Raw genomic sequence first — 22,328 nt, 5'->3', positions numbered from 1 at the left:
AATAAGAACAAAATACCATCCCCAAACACATTTATTTATGACTTCTCTACCATTTTACTGTCTATCCTTCAATTCCAAGAATACTGTTTGCCTGCCAACTTCATTTGTCAGCTTTTCGAATTCACTTTAGCTGTATAAAGCTACTTTACCCAAGATCACACCCTGATAAACAACCTGTGCACCAAACTTTCTCATGGCTTGCTTCCAGAAAATTCAATGTAAAAAGGTACGCATCAGGAGTGATCTGAGAAATTAAGCAAAAGAATGAAATTGGCAGCTCGATTAGTCACTGCCTGGCTGGCAATTATGGTCCTATCATTTGAGGTAGGCAGAGGACAGATAGACTCTGGTATAATTTGTGTTAGTCAGCTTTTCATCAGCATGGCAAAAATACCTGACAGGAACAACTTAGAGGAGAAAAAATTTATTCTGCCTCATGGTTTCAGAGGATTCAGTCAATTGGCTCCATTTCTTGGGCCTGAAGTGAACAGAACACCATGGTGGAAAGACTTGATGGAGGAAAGCAGATTAGCTTATGGGAGCAAAGAGGCCGAGAGAGTGCACGAGGAGGGGGCTGGGGAGAAGATAAACCCTTCCAGAGCACACCCCCGGTGACCTAGTTTTTACAACTAAGTACCACTTCCCAATAATCCATTAAGCTATCAATGGATCCATCCATAACATCAATTAATCCACCAACAAGGTCAGCCCTCATGATGCCATCATTCCCTTAACCTCCTGCATCGGAGACCATCGTTTTAATACATGAGCTTTTGGAGGACATTCCAGATCTAAACCATAACACAATCAGATGTCCCAAAGGCTAAAACTTACAGTAGATCGTGATTTTGTACCAGTGCAAGGGAAGGCTTGAACTATCATATTTGAAAAAAAAATATGGGTATACAACAGTTACTAGTATGGCATTATATAAAAATGTGGATGTGTAACCGATGTGATTCTGCAATCTGTATTTGTGGTAAAAATGGCAGTTTATAACTCACTTGAAGCTAATGTATGAAATATGATATGTCAAGAGCTTTGTAAGATTTTGAACAAACAATAAAAAAAATAAATAAATAAAATAAAAAAAATATGGGGAAATAGTAACTACATTGACAATGGAATTAAGTAGTTATTACTATGCTCCATTGAAGTGCTGGAAAAAGACAATGAAAGCTAAGAGCAATTAACAGGCAATTAATTGAGAGCCAAGTGTGAGAACCAGAGAGCCTCTTTGATGATACACAAATAAGCTATTACTACTGCAGCCGTAGGTCGGGAAAGTTAAGAATGAGGCTTAATTGTCACTTGAAGAATTTATTCTTTCTCTCCACAAAAATCTGGGTTCTGTAATATTAGAAGTCTTGATGCTCAAGTAAGCATACTTCCTCCCAAGAACCAAGCTTTTTGAGAAATAAGCTAAAGCTGATCCCTGTGAATTTGGGGTTTCTTGTGTCCCCAAACTAGCAAGAAAAAAGAGTGACCATCTTGACAGGATTGCTTTTACACAACGGGAGAGAAGAGGACTATTTGTGGCATTTCAGCGATTCACTTCAGTGCTGCTTAGTACTCCCTTGCCAAATTTGGACGATGTATCAATAAATAAAGCAACGCTGGCCTGAAAAGTGCATAATGACCAGAAATGGGTTGTGGGTCCTACATAACATGAGCTACCAAAACCCTTAGAGATGCCACCTGCCGTTGGAGGGAATCTGGAATGTGTGGTAGAATAGAGACAATGAGTATCAGTTGGGACCCCAAAACCAGCTAGAGCAGCATGGATGGTGATTTATCTCTATTGACCTTCCTTATGTCCATTTACCACAGGGAAGAGGGGCCGAGTGGAAACATGGAGGAGCTGTTCTTTGAATATGAGTAAAGCAATAAAAGCAAGGAATGGATTGTAATAGGCACCATGACACATGCAGTAGCTTCTTATTCAAAAAGACTTGTGACCTCTGTGGGTAGGAATGATGTCAGCCAACATTCTTTGGTTGCCAGACCCTGAAGGAATGTCTTCAAATGCAGAGTCACGTGGCTCTGATTACCCCCTTTACAGGCAAGCATACATTCAAAGACTTCTTGTGGGGAGAGATGAAAAGCTCGTCCATCATCCTAGGCTGTCATAGGACCCCCATTTCAGCTCCTCTTCTGTGGTTGCCCCATCCTGTCCTCTTCCTTCCAGAGATTTTGCTCCTTCCAGGAATAAACATTCCCTATGCAACAACTGGTCTCAGACTCTGCTTGTCAGAGACTATCCTGTTGCGACTTGTATTTTATTTCCTAGACTTCCTGAAACACATCCTTTTATTTTATTATATTTTGTTACTGAGGATTGAACCCAGGGGCACTCTACCACTGACCAACATTCCCAGCACTTTTCAAATATTTTCTTTAGAGATAGGACCTTGCTGAGTTGCTCAGGCCTCACTAGTTTTGAACTTGCGATCCTCCAGACTCAGCTTCCTGCCCTACTGGGATTATAGGCATGTGCCTAAAACACATTATAAATTTAGATTATAGACAGCATAGTTATCTGGCCTTTCTTCTACTTCATCAGCCACTATTTGTTTTTCATCATTTCTCTAATTTAGTATGCCCTAAGACTCACATCCATGTCCTTTCTTTATCTCCCCACACTCTTGCTGATACTCCATAGTCTTATTACTTTAAATACCATGCAAACTGCTTTCAAGAGAGCAGCCAATGGAGTCATGTTAAAACACCAAGTCATGCCTCTCTTTTCCTGAAAACTGCTCTACAATCAGAGTGTAAACCAATTTTTGATTTTTTTTTTTGCTACCATAATGTAAAAAGGCCTGACTCCAGTGGTTCTCATTTCTGCATATACATTAGAAACACCTGGGGATCTTCCCAAAATACTCATGCCTGACCTTCCCAACCCCCCAAAATTCACTAATTCTGCCTAGAGGTGACAACTTCTCACTATTAACTCTTAGTAAAAGTACCTAATCTGCATCTAGAGCTGAGAAGCACTGCCTTTGAATACTTTCTCATCTCCTTTCCTAGTACTTTGTCCTTTCCACGCTGACCATCAGCTTCACTGGGCCATTTTCTGTTCTTTGAACACATCAGGCCAAGCTCCCAACTCAAAGGTTCAAGAAGCTCTTTCCTCTAATTGTGACACACTCCCCCATATCTTCATGGATCATTTCTTCATCAACCTCAGTCTTTGCGAGACTTCCTGGTCCCACTGAGTCATTGTCTAAACTACTTATTTGAAAGTGCATCCTCTCTACAAATACTGCCTGTACCTCTTACCTGCATTTGCTTTTTCCAAAGCATTTATCATACGTCATTACATGTGTTTTACTTGCTAATCTTTAGAATCCTATTCTATTTTCATATTGCTATTGTAGCAAATTTCTACAAATTTAGCATCTTAAATCATCCAGATTCAAGGCCTTTCAGTTTTGGTGATCAGAAGTTCAAAATGGGCTAAACTCAAGATGTCAACAGGGCTCTGTTTGCCCTTCTGCAATTCCCAGGAGAGAACATATTTCCTTGCCATCTCCAACTTCTGGAGACTACTCAGGATTCCTTGGCTCATGGCCCTTTCCTTCTCTTCAATGCCAGTAGCTACATCACTCTGACTTCTGCTTCCTCTGCCATGTCTCCCTCTAACTCCAAATTTCGCTCATACAAGGACCCTTTTAAGTACATTGTGTCTACTCCAATAATTCAGGATAACTTCCCTAATCTCAAGATCCTTATGTAATCACATCTTCAAAGTCCCTTTTGCCAAGTAAGGTGATATATTTACAGGTCCTAGCAATTAGAATGTGGTCATCTTTGGGGACCCTTACTAAGCCCTACATTCCTCATCTCAAATGCATCCTTTTTGAGAGATAAACTTCTGTTCATGTAGATGCTACTTCCCATGTACCTAGAACAGTGTCTTTTTTGTCTATTTAATAACTCTTTGGTTAATTACTTCATTAGGTTGTTGACCTCAACCAAAATGATCCCCAGGGACTATGAGTATCTTGGAGATTTTTCCACCTTAACAAGTTATTTTACTTTGGTTACCTGATATACTAGAAATAAATTTATTTGTAGCATGATTTTTAATAGCCAAAGTATGTTATCTTAAAATATTTTATGAATATCTGCTTTAGAGTTGCTACCAAGCCCATAAGGGAAAATCTCAGCAGAATCAAAGCCAGATTCACTCAGCTTAGTGCTCAAACCAGACAGTTGGAATGAATTTAGATGGAGGACAGTGCTCCAAAGATTCCAGGCTCCTCAGACTACAGACAGATCAGGAAGAAATATTTAAAGGTCACTTGATATATTTCCCTGTCTTCATATGAGATAAAATTCTCACAAACATAGGCTTATAACTATTTTTAAATTTTGTACGTACTTTTAGCTTCTTGAGATGAGGAAATACATCTTATTTACTTTGTATCGTCAGTGCCTATTTCTCTGTAAACATTTGATTTGTGTTATTGAATGATGGGTTGAATAAATACATGTAACATGGAATTCTTCATACTCTAAAATCTGGAGATGGACCTGAAAATCTAATTTAGAAAACGTGTGCACTTTGCTTTTATGAACTAAAAAGAATTTTACAAAACAAGGCTTATCATCATATAACTAAATAAATTCTAGATTATGTTACCAAGCAATAAACACTACAGATAAATAAAGTATACCTTTGAATGTTATTAAAGTTTGCACTTACATCAATAACCTTTTAAAAATATTCTTGCAATTTCACAGACAATAACTTGAATTGTTTTCATTTTCCATTTTCCTCTCTTCCTTATATTCTATCACCCAAATCTATGGCTCTATTTTCAAAAACCCTCTCTTCTAGAAGGAACTGTTAATGTTCAACATATATCCTTAGAATGCTCCATGTGTCCCTGTTCCTGTGCAGTTAGACTGGAGTCAAGGAACTAATTCTAGCCAAAGGCATTCAAATGGCAACAATGAGTATTGCACCCACTCCAAGGCACACAGGAACTAATGTGCCTTCTTCATCTCACTCTTCCCCAGTGGTAGTGACCTTGAGGACTGCCTGTTCCAGATGGCAATTGAAGATACTTGGATTCTTGAGTCACCATTTGGAGAAGACCTGCTTTGGAAAGCTGCCCAAACTGCATTGGAATGTGAGATGGAAATACACTTTTATTGGGTCAAGCCACTGAGATTATGGAATTTGAGTCTTTTAGCAGCTAGTATTAATTACTCTAAAACAATAACAAATTGGTACTAGGAAAGGCAGGTAACAAAATTGAATAAAAACATATGCAGTATATTTTCAGATGTCAAGTGTCAGGGCAATCAGGGAAGTAATATTATAAATAAAAATTATTAATATCTCATCTGCAAAACCAAAATATGATCATGATATGATTTACAGGAATTTATGATGATATAATTACTGAGCCAGCAACTCTAGGGAAGAAACAAGACCACAAGAAATTAGTACGATGGCTTCTCAGTGTGGACTCTAAAAATGTCACCCTCCACAGAAGTCTTTTCTCCTTCCTCTCCCCACAATTTATTTAACGTTTTATTCTGCTTTATTACTGATCTTTATACTAAGTTGCAACACATCTTTGCTTACTCATGGAGGATCTGCTTCAGTAGAATTAAACATCCATATAAATGGAACTTAAGAGTCCCATGTTCCCAACTCTATCATCAGAATCATTAACAATGCTGACACATTAGCAGAAACACATGTTGAACAAAGGAAGAAAAGATGAAATGAAAAAAGTCTATTTGTTCAAGGTGAAGGCTCCTTAATACAGTGTCTACTGTCTTTGCTTCTCTTTCTCATTCTCCTTCAGCTTCTCGTTCTTTCTCCATCGGTCTTCTGCTTCTCTTTTTCCTTTCTACAGCTACTTACTCTTCTCTCCCTGAAGACTGCTTCTCCGTTTGCAAGTTCATGGAGCAGTCCCATAGCCTCCAGCTTAACATATGCAATCACTATACCATAATTTTAAATTATTTCGAGAAATTATCAGATTGATTTATGGTGGGTCATTTATAATCAATTATTTATGGACATTTGGGGCAGAAAGTATTTACACAATTACCCATGTCCTCAGCAGAAACCTCAAAAGGCGTCAACTACAAATGCTCTTGATAACAGAATAATAAAAAGAAGATAACGAATGGATGTTCAAATAACAATCGCTTATAAATAAACATGAAACTTTTACCAGTTTTGGGTCTTGTGATACCAACCATAAGAAAGTAATGACAATTTTCTAAAAAATTATTCTAAAAGAGAAATGGGTAGCTAAGTGATATGACCGTTTTGAAGAGCCAGAAAATAATAAATATTTATATCAAATTCTATATAAAGCACTATTCTAAAATATTTGGAATTAATAATCTATAATTTCCTGTTAGAAAATTTGGAAGAAGTATATTTCTGTTTTATAACTTTAAAATTAGGGGGCTGGGGATGTGGCTCAAGCAGTAGCACGCTCGCCTGGCATGTGTGCGGCCAGGGTTCCATCCTCAGCACCACATACAAACAAAGATGTTGTGTCCTCCAAAAACTAAAAAATAAATATTAAAATTCTCTCTCTCTCTCTCTCTCTCTCTCTCTTAAAAAAATTAGGTGACTACTGAAAATACTTGCTTACCAGATATTCTTATTTTGGGGAGTATGGAAAATATAAACCATCAAGGTCCCAAATCATTGTTGTGTATGATGTTCTATTTTTTAAAAAATTTATATCTTTCTCACACCATCAGATTTGAAAGATAGGCATGATTCTCAATGTCTCTGTGTCTTTAAAATTGCTTCTCTTTTATCTAGAGAGTTTTCTTTCTCTACTTTATGACTTGTGAATTGTTAATCTTTAATACTTAGATCATATGATGAGATCTTGGCATTCCACCTTGTGGACCTATGTCCTTGGAGAATTGCACTCTTTCTAAATTTTAGAAATTTCCACAGTATTTTCTATGATACAATATTATGAAGTCCTTGAAGGAAGAGAAATCTCAGATACAACTCTGAAATCTTCCTCCAACCAAACCCATAACAGTTTCCAGAAAATGAATGACCACTGTAGAGAGATCCACAGCTCTAAGCTCCTGGACAGTAACTCCTCTTCCTACCATACCTCATCTCTAGATACCCATGTGAAGCTGACAAGGAAGCTCTGACTTGTATGTTAACCTCTTTATAGTTCTGGGAAGTCTGTCTTATAAAGATGTTACAGTATGAAAAGATTAAATCATGGTGACTCATTCTGATCCATGCTAAACAGGACAAAAATACATCAACTCCTCATTGATTCAGAGTCCAGCTCTTACATGATTTACAGAAACAGAGATACAGTGTGTTGGATACCTTAAAAGAAGATTCAAGGTGACTTGCCTGCTCTTTAGCTATTGGATAACTCCATTCACATGGAGGAATCTTATGATTAGGCCAGTCAACTTATATCCTAGTTCATGTGTGCTGCTATAGCAGCCTAAGAAATTTTTATAGAATGGACATTTTTTTCTCATAGTCCTAAAATCTGGAAACGTCCAAGATTAAAGTGCCAGCATCTGTTGGCCACTTTTTTCATGCATTTTCACATAGAAGCAGGAAGGGCTGAAGTGGCCAAACTCCCTTCATCAAGACCTTTTATAAAGATACTGCATCTCATCCATGACAGAGGGGCCCTCGTTACCTGCTCATCTATTATTGATCCCATTCTTTTAATACTGGCATATTGATAACACCTGAGTTTTGGAGGACAAATGTTCAAACAAGAAAGTCATAATAGGAATCTATGTGTAAAAAAAAAAAGTATTGACAAAGGAAAAATAACCTTGGAACTTAGGAAGGTCAATTTTTTTTAACTGAAGTTCACTTCCTGAAAAATAGCTGTACATATCAAGGTTTTCAGAAGGTCTACAACATTTTCTAAGAAGGCATTTGTTTCATTTCATGATGATATTTGAATGTTCACTATGTTTCAGGCACCCCAGTGGTAGATTAAAAAAAAAAAATCAACCACAGCACCGGTACCATGAGACTTTATTAGGAAATGCTTTGCATCTAACCTCTTCACAGAGCATTAGTAGGGTGGGGATGTGACCAAAATTCAGTCACTCTCAGGAATAATTGAACAAAAATGGTTATTGAAAAAGGAAAGAATTATTCTTATAAATTCTCATTTGTTGGACAATGTGGGTTTTATTATGAGAGATAGAAAAACCATAAGGAGTTATAGTCCCCTGCAACAGGAAATGGGGAAGACAGCCTCAGGGGGCAAGGGCATGCATTTTCAAATGCACAGTAGCAGTAAAGAATAAGGCACCAATGACAACACAGTCATGTGTAGTGCCACTGCAGACGGTGTGTTTGTTCACATGGACAACCAAGAGCACAGCAGCTCATCTCAGATCCTTACACAAAGACAGAATAAGCATAAAAGTATTTTATTATATGAAACATGTTATATATTTATGTAATATTTTATACTGTATAAAACATAGTTGCTTAACATTCTCTCTTTGTGTGCTAGTTGTCAGAAAGTTCGGGATCAAGTTTATAATCCTCCTAAGAAAAAATGTTCAGATCTTACGAAGTGCAATTTTGGTATAGATACCAGCCCTAGATTTAATATATTTTCTTGCTTTATCTACATTTCCTTTATATAATTAAAAACAAATCATACGTATTTTTAAACTAGTCATTTCTATTATAAATGAGGAATGAATAAGCAGAACAATGAATAAATGATGCAAAAAATTGATTATTTCTATCCCTCCCCAAATTCTATAAAGTTTTGACACATGCAAATCCTATTGTTCTAATACAGCACTGCATTAAGTTAAATACTAAAAAGAAAAACAGTTATTATTTAACATCTGATATTGGGCATTCTGCCAACAGACATTCCCCATACCAGAAAGTTAAAGATTGCCTGACCTGAATTCCTGCCTTTAAACTCATTTCATATCCAAACAAGCTATTTAATTCAATAAATATTTATAAAGCTCCCTCCTGACACAAATGCAAAGTTGTCCTGTCAAAGAGAAAAGGTTAGCAAAGCTCAATTAGAATGGAATGCTTGAGAGAACAGAACTGTCTTTGGTGTTTTTGAACGTTAATGGTAAGTTCCTTGATCCTATGTCCTTGGACAAGGAATTGGGTAGCTCTTGGCTACAGTGGACAAATCTGTCAGTAACACCTGCCCATGCCAATCTCTGTATGAGGATGAGTGATAAACTGGCACATCAGCATTACACAAGAGTGTAGAAAGAAAAAAAATGTATTTTCAAGTAAGACAGCTTACAGCACTGCTTGGAACCTGATAATCAGATGCTCTCCTCCTTTTGTTTCAAGGTACCATTAATACAAAAATATCTGCAGAAGAGCAATCTAAGTAAAACATTTATGGAATTTTCTGGAAAAAAAGTAGATACTAATCTGTAAGTTACTGAAACTCTATTCTCTCATCTTCTAACTATCTCACATAAGTAACAGTGAAAATGTGCAATAATTCCCAGGTTAGCCACTAGAGAATTCTCATTTAAACATCTTTGCTGACACTCAACCTCAGCAAGGGTGCAGTTTAAGAAAACAAACCCATGCTATAGCTATAGATTTGGAAAGAACCATGTGGATGTGAAATCTACATCTCTGTAGGACAATCTGAGAGAAAATGCAGAGCTTTTTGTTGTTGTTGTCAGATAACTGATCTGTACAATTGAATGGGAAAGAATTCTACTGATAATTAGAAATTATACAGAAGCACAAAAGAATCTTGGACAAGAATGAAGTAAAAGGAGAGAATGGATTCTTAAAACATTGCTTTTATTTCTTATCTCAACTGTATGTTACCAACAGAGGTTGCCACATAAATGCATTTCTAAGTTGTTATTCAACGTTAGATATTTTCTCATAAAATAAAAATCCCATCAGTTCTAATGTCTAAATAATCTTTTTTCTCCCTATCTCCAAAGGTCAGTGTAAGGATAAAATGAGACATTTGGAATATAAAAATGTTCTACATTTGCATTCAAGATGGTAACTGATCAAAATAAGTCAAATACAAGGTAAGGCAGGCTATACTTAAAACTATGCTGGAAAAAATCAGATTATAATCTGTTGCGCACATTTCAATTAACTGGCTGCTAAAAAAGTAATGAAATCCCATATTATCCAAACAGAACAATTTTGTGGCTAAGGAATAAAACATAGGATCACACTTGCACTGGTCATGTCAAGTAGACATTGCATAGAACGTTGAGAACCACTTAACAAAGCAGCAGGTAAAGTATTTGGAAACTGTGTCAGAAGAACAAACTTTGAAACAATCAGGGATGATTACCCAAGACAAGTAAAAGTTTCAGATATGTTGTCGTTAGAACACTATATTAGAAAAAGAAATTTGAATTCAAATATGCCTAGCAAATAGAGCTGTCCATATGTGAAGAGACAATACTGCAAAGCAATGAACTTCTTGTCACTGGAAAGGCCCAAGCATTGTTAGATAATCAATTACCTGTCAGAGTGCTGCTGAAAAGACAGTAGTAGATATGCTCATAAGTCTCTTTTAACCAGACAATTTTAAAATTGAGAATATCGTGACAATATTAAATTAACAACACTGAACAAAAAAGAGGCATTGTCATCCTGTGGAAATAGGTTTCTCCAATATAAAAATCATTGAGTAATATGCTGACATGCCATTATTGTCAGAACAATGGTACTGCATGGTGAGAAGGAAAGATGAACAGCTACCTTTCATTCACCAGACTACAGCTATTGTGAATGCTTGTGGGCTTGGATGTTACCATCAAGGGCATGATTAAAAACAGATACTTTTCAATTACAATGTGCAATTTTTCTGTCATTCGTTTTAAAGGAGACATGAATTGCTTCTGTTTTGAAAATAAATTTAAAATTGTTTTTTTTTCTCAGAAATCATCTGAAAGGAGGAAAAAAATTGATTTTATTTGCAGTGTTGTGAATACAGTTTTGAGATACAGGAATACAGTATTGAGATACAAAATAAAATTAAAAACTGATTTCATGAAATAAGTTACAGACCAGTAGAGAATGATTGCATTTTTTAAAAAAAAATTATTTTAAACTTTGACTATTCCATTTCAGACTGAAATTGTTGTTGTTGGCATGGATTTAAATAAATTGTCAGAATGCAGATTTTTCTATGAGCTCTGTAATTTGAAAACTTCTTGTTTTACATAGTCTATACTGTGGTTGGAATGCATTCCCCTAAACTTCCCCATTGGAAACTTAATCCTCAAAGTCCTATGTTAATGGTATTTGGAGGTGGAGTCCTTGGGAGGTCATTGGGATTAGAGGTGGTTGTGAAGGTGGACCCTCCACCTAATGTAACTGTTGTTATTTTATAATAATAGAAAGAGAGGCCCAGTTGAGAGACCTACTCAGTATCCACATGTTCTGCCCCCCACCATGTCATGATGCAGCAAGAGTATCTCACAAGGTGCTGGAGCATCACTCTTGGACTCCCCAAGCTCCAGAACCATGAGCAAAAGAAACTCTGTCCTTCATAAATTATGCAGTCTATGGGATTCAGTAATGAGACTAAGGCAGTATATGTGCATTTTCCTAAGGTTCTATGTATACAAATACACTTGAAATAATAAAACCTTCCTCGATTTCGTAGACACATCTAGGGAAATTAGAAATTTCCTCTGAACACATAATTGACCACATGATCAAATTAGACATATACTTTGATTCCCTAATAGTATATTTACTATTGAAGTACACTGAATAAATTCAAATAGACTCAATGGGTCCATTCCAAACTTATGTAGTTATAATCATAAGATTTTGAGATCATAACTATCTCAGGGAATATCTCCTGAAGGGAATCACAGAATCACTTGTCTTCTGGGATCAGGCAGGTAATGAAAGTATAAACGGCATCAGAGAGTAATAGAATTTGTGGGGAATTAGAGATGATCTCCTGAATAAACCATCAGACTCAATTTATAAAAATTATCTTGTGATCAAATAAAACATTTCTCTGAACTGGATCTGACTCAGAGCCAGCTAGGTAAAATGCCTAATATGATATTTAATCATGTCGTTTTATAGATAAGAAAACTGAATTGGATGTTAGGTTAACTAAGTGACTTATTCAAGGTCATACAGAAAACAATATTTAGAGTCTAAATATCCTGTCTTTTGGTTGAACAACTGTTATGTTATATAGTCAATTTCATTTCTAAATCCAGCATCTATGAATCTGGCTTTTATAATGTTGTATAGACAAAAATTTTGTTGTGCGTTGATATCTTTTTCTAATCTTAATTCCCAGTTTAGGGTGTGTGTGTGTGTGTGTGTGAGTGTGTGTGTGTGTGTGTGTGTGCATGTGTGTTAACAAAAGACTATTACATGAAGTAAAATATTGTGAAAAAATTATAAACATATTTAGCAGACATTCCTCCAATTTTAGTAGAAACATCACAGTACTTTGTAAGTTACAAAGAACCCATATTAGATTTTGTTCTGAGAGGCAAATTTGTTTAATAATGAAGAACAAGGTTTCTATACCCTTTAGTCATATCTAGTTCTGCTACATTTGCATAGATATTTCCTCAGAGAAAACAATAAACCATCTTACTGTTCCCTGATTGATTGGTCTGACATGGATCTTCATGGTCTATTATTAATAAACGAAATTGTGTTAGTTCAAACCAAAGAATAATAACTGTTTTCTTGCTAGCAAGTCATTTACACATCCCACTTTTTTTTTTCCTTTTTTAAAAAATTTCTTTCCACAGCCTAAAAGTGCCATTGCATCATGGGAAAGACTCGTTTTTGTTTCCGTGAGACATGGCAAGCAATTTGAGGCTTCAATCTGGTCATCTGCTAAGATGACACTTTACCAGGAATAATCATCATGTTTACAGTGGTAATGTCCATCAGGACATTAAGCAATTGTGGTTCCTAAATAGGCCACAGATAGGAAACAAAAAATCCTAATGAGGATCATTACTGAAGTGGCTTCAATCTCTGAGTCCAAATTATAATTATTATTTGCTTCTAAGACTTCCCGATTATATAGGAATTCTTCAATACCAATTCATCTTTCTAGAAATGTGTTCTTTATCCTTAAAATAGAAACAGCTCTACCTTGTACAATGATAGAAGATGAAAGCGTGCAGCCCAATATATTTCTATAAATGAGTTGGTTTGATTTCCTTTTTGGCAACTACAACCTCAAATCATTAGAATAAATGTGTTCATTCAACAAAAATGTGTCTTGTTTGATTGAATAATGCTCTGAGCTGAGCAAAAGAGACTTAGAAAAATGGAAAAACATTTGCAAGGAAGTAAGAGAGATATTCATGTCTTAGTGAAAATAAAGCACTCTCTGAGATTATTTAAAGACATACTTAGATTTTCTTGTCTGGAGTGTAGGTATCAAATGCAGATGTTCCTTTTGCCCATTTGATACTAAACAAACAAAGGTATTCTGTCAATATCTGGTTCCAAGATATGTGTATATTTATCTAACCTCTAGTGTTCATACTATATGTGTCAATTAGGATTTTGATGATTGTTATCAGCAATCATCTTTAAAGAACCACAAAAAATAAGGATTGCATTTAAGATTGTCATATGGTATATAAATTCAGAAAAGGACAACTATCAGGGGTACTCCACTTAACACTAAAATTTCTGAAAGAAAAATGTCTGGCCTAATTTAGGATACTAAGCTAAGAGAAGGCAGAGTGCTTTGATTGGCAATTTCAACAAAACATTCTAGAAGAAAGGTAGCTTCCCAAAAGGAAAAAAGGCATGCTATTATCAAATGGGAGAAATGAATAAATCAAGTATGCACTATAATGCCTTTTATATTGTATAATTGAGCAATATCAGATTGAGAAGGTAGTTTGCAAAAGAGCCCAAGAATGTCAGCATAGGCTTTGCTCATGTGTCACAATTTGTCATGTCTTACTCAAATCTTACTATCTGCTTGTAGGTATATTTTGAATACTTCTGATTTGGGACCAGGTCTGTTCTTGGATACTTATGCTTCTTTGATATCACAAGAAGGAAATCAAATAAAATGCCAAAGACCCTTCCGGTAGAAGGTAGGCTTAATATGTGTGAGACTTTTTATTTTGCTTTTTATGTAAAACTTAGCTACTTATTGCCAAATTTTGGGGCATTGCTATACCTCTTTCTATAAGTGTATCATATCAGAAATAGTATTAAATCAGGAAAATTAGACTTTTCAAAGCCAGAGCCAAAGCAAGAAAATTCTGGTTTTCAGATTCAAAACTTTTAAACTTGATGAAGAAGTAGGAATTTGAGGAACATTTATATTTTTATCAAGAGCATCTAAAACCAGTGTCATGAGTCCAATATGACACAGTGAGAGTTTCAACCAATGAATAGTTATTGATCAATGAATTATAATTTCATAATACATTTTATAATCCTAAATGAAATCCTTACCATTTTCAGTAAAGCAGAAGCATTGATTATATAACATCTTCTGGGGTTTTAGTATGTCCCAAGCTCTGTGCTGAATACCTTACAATCAACCATCTCTAATGCTTTACATGTGAGAAGAATGGCACCCTTCCATATTATAGAGAAAGACACTAAATCCTACAGTGATTAAGTAACATCTCTGGAATCATGTAGGTTGCAAGTTCTTAGACCTGAGGTTTAAAGACAAGCTTCTGAAGCCTATACGTTTATTCACCATGCTGCGATTCTCCAAAAACCACCAGAACAGCTCTCAATAATTTTTAAAAATGAATATAATTTATTTTTAACATGGGAAAAATTTAACAGCTAATGTAGGCACAGGTGGTACAATAAATTTTTAAATAAAAGGAAGGTAGAATTCTCTATAGGGGGGCCAAGAGCACTTAGGATATTCAAATTTCATGCCATAAAAATAAATTACAATAACTAACTCTTAAATTCCACTAATGGTCATTTAAAAAAATGCCTATTATTCAGGTTTTACTGAAGCAATAGTCATATAACGAGAGATATTCTAAACCCATGTAAAAATAATTATTCATATTTATTGAGTTTTATGTGTTTAATATTGATGCTAGAATATGCCTATTTCCTCCCCACCCTATTCTTCTTCATTGCTCTTACATTCAACTTGTTTTCTGTCCTTCTATGATGAATATTATAAACATTGGAAGAAAAAAAAGGTGTTCATTGGAGGAAATATTTTAAAATCTCAATTAAATGTTTGTTACAGTAATGCTCCCTTACAAAATTATTGGATATAAGAGGAAATAGGGCCAACTATCAACTATAAAATGGAATGAATCAAGGAAGAGAGAAGAACCATGCAAGAGGTCTAAATCTTCTCCACATGACAGAAGCAGATTGATTGCATTGCATTACAACTTTTGAAGACAAGAAGGCATTCATAAGAAGGGAAAGGGAATTTACAAGGGCATTCTTCTATAAACCAACACCAACACCATCACCAGGATGGGTTGCCCTCACTGAACATTTACTGCAAGCAAAGAGCTCAGCAGAGACCTTTACATGCAGTAACTCATTTGGTCCACAGAGCAACTTCATTTGTAATACACATTATCAACCATAATTTACAGGTGAGCTAACTAAGGCTCAAAACCACAGAGCTAGAAAGCCTCGGGGAAAAGAATTGGAACCCAATGTCATCTAACTTTAATGATCAAAGGAAACTGATTCTTAGGAAATAAAATCCCCAAACCTACATATATAAATAGAGAGTCGACCCTCCCAGGTCTGGGGAATGATGAGACTGTCTGAGAAGGTCAAACAGAAGAAAGTACATAGGCTAACTTACACAACTGTCCTTTCTGCCCACTCTGTTCTTTGCGTCTACTCTGCTTTGAGAATCTGGTAATTGATTTTTAAAGTAAGGATCTGTTCTCTAGCAAAGTCTTTTGCTCCGGCCTTTAGGTAGATTAATTTTTTAAGCCTCTATAGCTCATTTTCCAAACACTACTCTCTGGCATTGCCCAAGGACAGCAATAACTAAAAGCCCTTTGGCACCCAGTCAGTAGTGGGGAATATTACTGAAAATTAAAAAAAATAGGAATAAATAATTGAATTAAAATAAAATACTGAATACAAACTGGGAGAATATTTCCCCTTATTCTTGCTGATCACTGGAAAATTTTCCTAAAAATAACTTCTGTCAGGATCAGAGGCCACTCTTGTGACTGATACAAAGGAGAAAGGATTGGACATTGTCTAAAGACCCTATAAGTGGCAGGGCTCTTAACACATGTTCACCTAAAATATCTCTCAGAATCTGTCTGACTATTACCATCTCCCCAAGACATCTGTCATGGTAAAATAACTTTTAATCATATGAAAAAGGAGAATTTCCAAAAACCAATAAAAATTTAGAAAGAACAAAATTATTTGGTTGTAAAAAACACGTGATGCATAATACTTGAGAAATTTAGATAAAGAAGTAGTTTTTTTTTTCCTTACAGGTGAATCCTTGTAAAGCACATGTAAGGCTCAGTAATTAGGCACATATATCAATAAACATTCATTTATTATGCCATGTAGCATGATGTGTTTAATAAAGGCTTGATCAAAATTTCTTTTGCATTTTATAACAGAAAATAGTTTGATTTAATATACAGGTCACTGTTCACCACCCAATTCTGATTCCATGACATGGAGAACTTAAGATGGTTTTTAGGTAGCTTAAAAAGCATCTAAGTGTCTGAACATACTTTATAAAAGATAAAACACGAGTCATAGTCTGTGATTACTGTAAAAAAAAAAAACTACAAAACTGCAGGTAGTGAAGATATTAGGTATGCTATGCTAAAATACTCTAAAAATTAATTCAAAACTCTACTGGCTCAAACACAATTTTTGTTTATTTCTTTCTTGCTGCAAATTGTTGGCCAGTGGCTCTTCTTTTCACAATGGTAAGAGGATCATATTTTTCTATTTTTGATTTCCTTAAACTTTGTCAGTGCCAGATGAAGAGGATGAATAGGATTATGCTCAAATGTTAAAGGGCACAATTCAGAAGAAGAAAATAGAAATTCCACTAATGACAGTAGCTGCATGACCATGTATAAATGTGAAAGGACAGTGGTTCCAGTCAGGGCAGTGGGCATACAACTATGCCTCTGTTGCTGGAACAAAGGAGAAAGGACTTTGATGACAGATTACATGGTCATCTCCATCACATGTCAACAAAAGTATAAGCCAATTTTACCTCACTGACAACAAACTTCCAAAGGCAAAATACCAATAGTCTAGGTTCCAAGAAGCAATAATTTAAAATCCATTAAATAAATTAGAAAAACAGTAAATACGATTTTAAAAATAATTTAGATATTAGTGTAACATCAAAAAGAAAAATAATCCCATCTTTGAAAAACTCTCAATAGTGATGCTGTTCTATTTCACAGAAGAGGCAGTGCTTAACAAGAGTACCACACGAACCTGATGTAAACTAAGGATCTGTGCATTTCCAACTGTGAGTTTGGGAGAGTTAATTAAGCTCTCTGTTTTCTTCTCTCTAAAATGGAGATAATACAATGTTTCATGGACTTTTCAGCAATTAAATAAGATGTAAAAAGAACTTTAGCACCATTTGTGGTACAAAATAAATGTTAAATGAAGATAGCAATTTAACATTATCACTCCTTCCCATAGCATTTTTAATTTTAGAGGTTACCTCAAGAGAGCCCCCAAAACAAAGCAAACAATGTTGTATTCAAACACACTAAATATTATTTCCAAGTTGCTATAACATTTCCTCCATCTCTGAACCAGGAACCTGCTTGAGCAGATGTGCCCTGTGCACAATCAGCCTTTCTGATTGTGTGGGTGAGACACTGCTCACCTGGATTCCCATTCCTACTTGAGTCACCTCCATGTTTCCGGTGTTTCTCTGGCATGTTGATTTGTTTCTCAATTGGGTAACATTTAAATATTTAATGCGATAAGACATCTAAAATGATAACTGGAGGAAACAGATGTCCCCAAATTCCTTCCTTTTACAGCCTTTTGATCTTCATTTTACCTATTGATTGTAGAAAACAATGTCATAAGCATAGTAGAGAGCAAATTACATGGACTTTATAGGACCATAAAAACCTGTTTTGACTCTTCATTCTAGAAATTATTCCTGTGTTAATTTGGATATCTTACAAAGTTGGAGCCTTATTTTCTTTAAAACGGGGAAGCTAAGGTAGAGTTTGAGACCACTAAAATCAAATTTCTAATTCAATCATTTACTATCACATTCTCAGTGTCTGACAGTGTTTCCTACATGTGATAGCCAGCCAATAAACTATAGATTTTTTTAATAATATGAGTTCTGGTTTCTTTATAACTTTAATCTTTTAAATTATTATTATTTTTTTTTAATGCTGTGCTGAGGATTGGGTCCAGTGCCTTGCTCGTTCTAGGTAAGCGCTCTTACCACTGATCTACAAGCCCAGCCCAAAGCTATAGATTTTATTATTGCCAGTAGTAGAATGTTATTAGAGAAATCATATACCTCTCTAGTTAAAAGTCACTACTCATGTATCAGAAGTAATAGATTAAGAAAGATCACAAAAGAATCAAGCTAAACAGCCCACCTCAACTAGTTAGTTATCTTACCAAAAGTTGGTCCCTAGATATGTAAAACCCTAAATGTCGTAAGAAAAATATCTTCAGGAAAAGGGAAAGAAAAAAAGTGAAATTAAAATCTATTTGTTTAAAACCAGAAAATGCAATTGAATCCCCAGCATCTCTAGATTGATGGTTGTAGAGATGAGTAACAATCTGTCTCCAAATGAGTAAACAAAGGTATCAGATTCTCTGAACCAGGTTTATGTTGCAAGGTTGTTTCCATATATAACTTCAATAGATCAGATGACCATTATACTAAAAGGAGGACAATATTAATAAATCTTCTTTACTACATATGCATTGAGACCATCAAAATATGCAGAAAGCCTGACAGCATTGCCTGCTTATCCAATTGATCCCTGAACTAATGTGTTCCATACACATGCAGCAGTTACTTAATAAGCATTTCATTGTTTAAGATGCAAATTTATCTTTGTCATCCTAGTTCTTTTTTTTAATAAATGCATGTCCCCATGAAAATGATAATGCATATTTTAATTTTACTGCATGATATGCCATACCTCTAGTAGCTTGTGTTGAGTCACTCAAATTACAAACAATGCTTCCAAGGCACAAAGGCAAACTAGGTCTAGTCATGTTTTTATATTTAAAAATAAAGGGGAAAAAGGCAATTGGAACAACTGGTGTCCAATGTCTTGCAGGGCTTTGTTTTTAGTCAATGTCACAAACTGAGCCACAGATTCTGCATGACTTCCTCTTAGACCAAGGGATTGAAAGCTTGCCATAGAGTCAGCCTATAATGTTGTTAGACTCGGTAAGATGTGCATTAAAAATTCCTGTTTGGGGGTAACTCGATGCCTTCTACCTCCTCTTTCCAGAGGTGACTTTAATATGCATCAAGGAAAGCAGCTCTGCTGTTGTGTTCATCTCTGTGTCTATCAGAATATGGAATGGAACAGCAGAAACCAGACTAGAAAAAAAAAATGTATGAGAGGAGGCAGAAGAGTCCTCGGTGAATTTTCTCCCTCCAGCTGTGATCCTTCGTAATGCAAAGATCAAGTGGAAGTGTCATTCATGGAAGCATGTTCATCTGGTGTATGACCTTAGAACACACTAATGCACCAGACAGGCCCTTGAAGGCCAACATCCATGTGCTCCAAACCACAGAGGAGTCCCAGGTTCTGGGAAATTTCTGAAGCAATGGTTCTAGACCATTCAGTGATACAAAGAACAGCTTCCTGGAAATTGTTAAAGAAGGCATCAAAAGTGAATGGGAGCCTGGGAGCCCGGCGCAGTGGCACATGCCTGTAATCCCAGTGGCTTGGGAGGCTGAGGCTGAGGATTGCAAGTTCAAAGCCAACCTCAGCAATTTAGCAAGACCCTGTCTCTAAATGAAATATAAAAAAGGACTGGTAATATTCTCAGTAGTTAAACACCCCTGGGTTCAATTCCCTGTACCAAGAAAAAAAAAAGTGGGATCTAATTAGGATATTAAACTACATGCATGCATAGCATGTCATTCTAATGTCATGTATACCTAAAAAGAAAAATAACTTAAAAAGTGCTGAGATGGGAGGGAGTCCAGTATCTCCAAGTCTTCTGTTCCTTGAGGGTCCCAGTTGCAATATCCAGATGAGTTGTTTCCATTCTCTGCACAGTGACAGAATTCCAATATCTCCATTGTCTTTCAAGGAACTTGCATTCTCTTAATCCATTTATAATACAGTCTAATTTCTAATACTTTCATCCTCTCACTGTGTCTTTTTAATGATATTTCTTTATTCAAGGTAGAGCAGGCAGTGTAGGACATGGGAAAAGAAGGTTGAAAGCAGATCATGATTCAAATGCCTGAGATGTCACTTATTAATACAACCCCTAGGGTTAAAAGTAAATTAAAATAGATAAAAACTTTACTGTCTTGGCAACAATGGGCATTATTACCTCTGTATTAGGATGTCTGAATCATGAGATGTATCATCAGCAATTTGTCTAACTTTACTAAACAAAATGCATTATTATTTCAATTAGTTCACTTGAGAGTTTTTTGATGGCCTCTAAGAAAGATCAAAAAAGTCCGTGTTTCAAAGCACACTTTTTCCTTTTAAGCTGTGCAGTGAAGCTATTCCATATTAGAAATGTGCACACTAACAATCAGACATGTTACACATGCAGCTCAGAATCACAGATGGAAGTCAGACCCTCTTTTGGTAAACTGTTGTTTTGCTAAGCAGATGTCCTTAGTTTCTTGAACCAGTTCCTAAATCTCCAACATCCCTCCAGGAATTTACCTTTCATTGAGCCCAGCAAGTCTTTTAATTTCTTGATTATTTCTGGGGGATTGATTCTGAAACAATTTCAAGGCAGCAGTGGTGCTAATACAAGAGCTCCTTCAGAGGAATGACTTCTCATAATGCTGGGGTGTGACTGAGTGGCATCTTGGCTTTCAGCCATATGACCTGTCTACAGAGTCATTGAAAATTAATTCATGTAAGAATACTACAGAGAGAGTTGTATCAGAGACAGTAGCGTATCATCATGGGAACCATTTTACATCAAAATACTCAGAAATGCGATTCTTATTTAGCTGTGAAGGTAAGAAATCTCCAGGTACAAGGAGAAAATAGGCTTTGAAATTTTGTTATGGTGGTTATTTTAATCCTCTAGAAGAAATAAAGTTGAATGGCCAAAATTCCTATAAAGGAATTAGTTATATTTCCTATATATGTGTCTTCCATTCCAACTTTGCTCAGAAACTGTCAATGTACATTTTGGTAACAGACATGGTAGGATTATTAGGTATATAATATGTTATCTTTGGTTTCAGTTAATTCAGTATTTTTTTTTGAGTGTTTGATGTGTACCTTGTAGTTCACACACTTCATATTAATGATCTCTTAATTCTTTGAGAGATCTCTATAAATATTTGTAAGAATAAATGAATGTAATAGACCCTGGAAGATGTAATTTTGTCAGCCTGGAATGTTTTTTTTTTTTTTTGGTCGTCTTTTTTTTTTTTTTTTTTACTTTTCTCTTGTTTTCATATTCTGTGTGGTCTCCTGGTGTTTGCAGTCAGGATGATCTACTTTCTCCAAAGGGAAGGAGCACAAACCCTGGGCTGGCTGTTGAGAGCACGCTCATCTGCCTGGCCATGCCAATAACCCAGGAAGAGACAGCAGACAACTGCCCAGACCGTAGGGAGCAAGAACTCCTCAGGGCTTTCCACTGTGGAACGTAAGTCTGGAGATGAGAGTGGCCTTCTTACCTGGCACATGCAGGAAGAGTATGGAAATGAAGCTGAGAAGAGAATGCAAAGCCAAGTGATGAAAAGAGGAAAAATGACCCAGCAATATTTTGTGAACCTCTATACTAAACTGTGCTAAAGCCAGAACTACCTTTAGATTCCAGCCAAACAATTTTCCTTTTCTGATCAATGTGGTTGCATTTGGATTCTGGTCACTTATAGCCCAAGGAAGCCACACCCAATTTTATGAATGAATTCCACTTTATAGGTAAGAAAACTGAGACTGAGATATCAAATAGATTGCTTAGAGTTTTTGTTCCTCTAGTTGGTGATAATTTGACAATTGTTCTCTAAGTCTCAATCCTCCCTATCATCCATGGGACACATTTCTGAGACAGAGGCTATGACCAGCACAATGAAATCTAATTGGTATATATAATATCCAATTTTAAAATTCTATGAAACAATACTTGGGAAGGGGAAAAAGAAAAT

Source organism: Callospermophilus lateralis, chromosome 5, assembly GCF_048772815.1.
Source record: "Callospermophilus lateralis isolate mCalLat2 chromosome 5, mCalLat2.hap1, whole genome shotgun sequence".
Lineage (NCBI taxonomy): Eukaryota > Metazoa > Chordata > Mammalia > Rodentia > Sciuridae > Callospermophilus > Callospermophilus lateralis.
The sequence above is the reverse complement of the archived record's forward strand: the minus strand, read 5'-3'. Positions refer to the sequence as shown.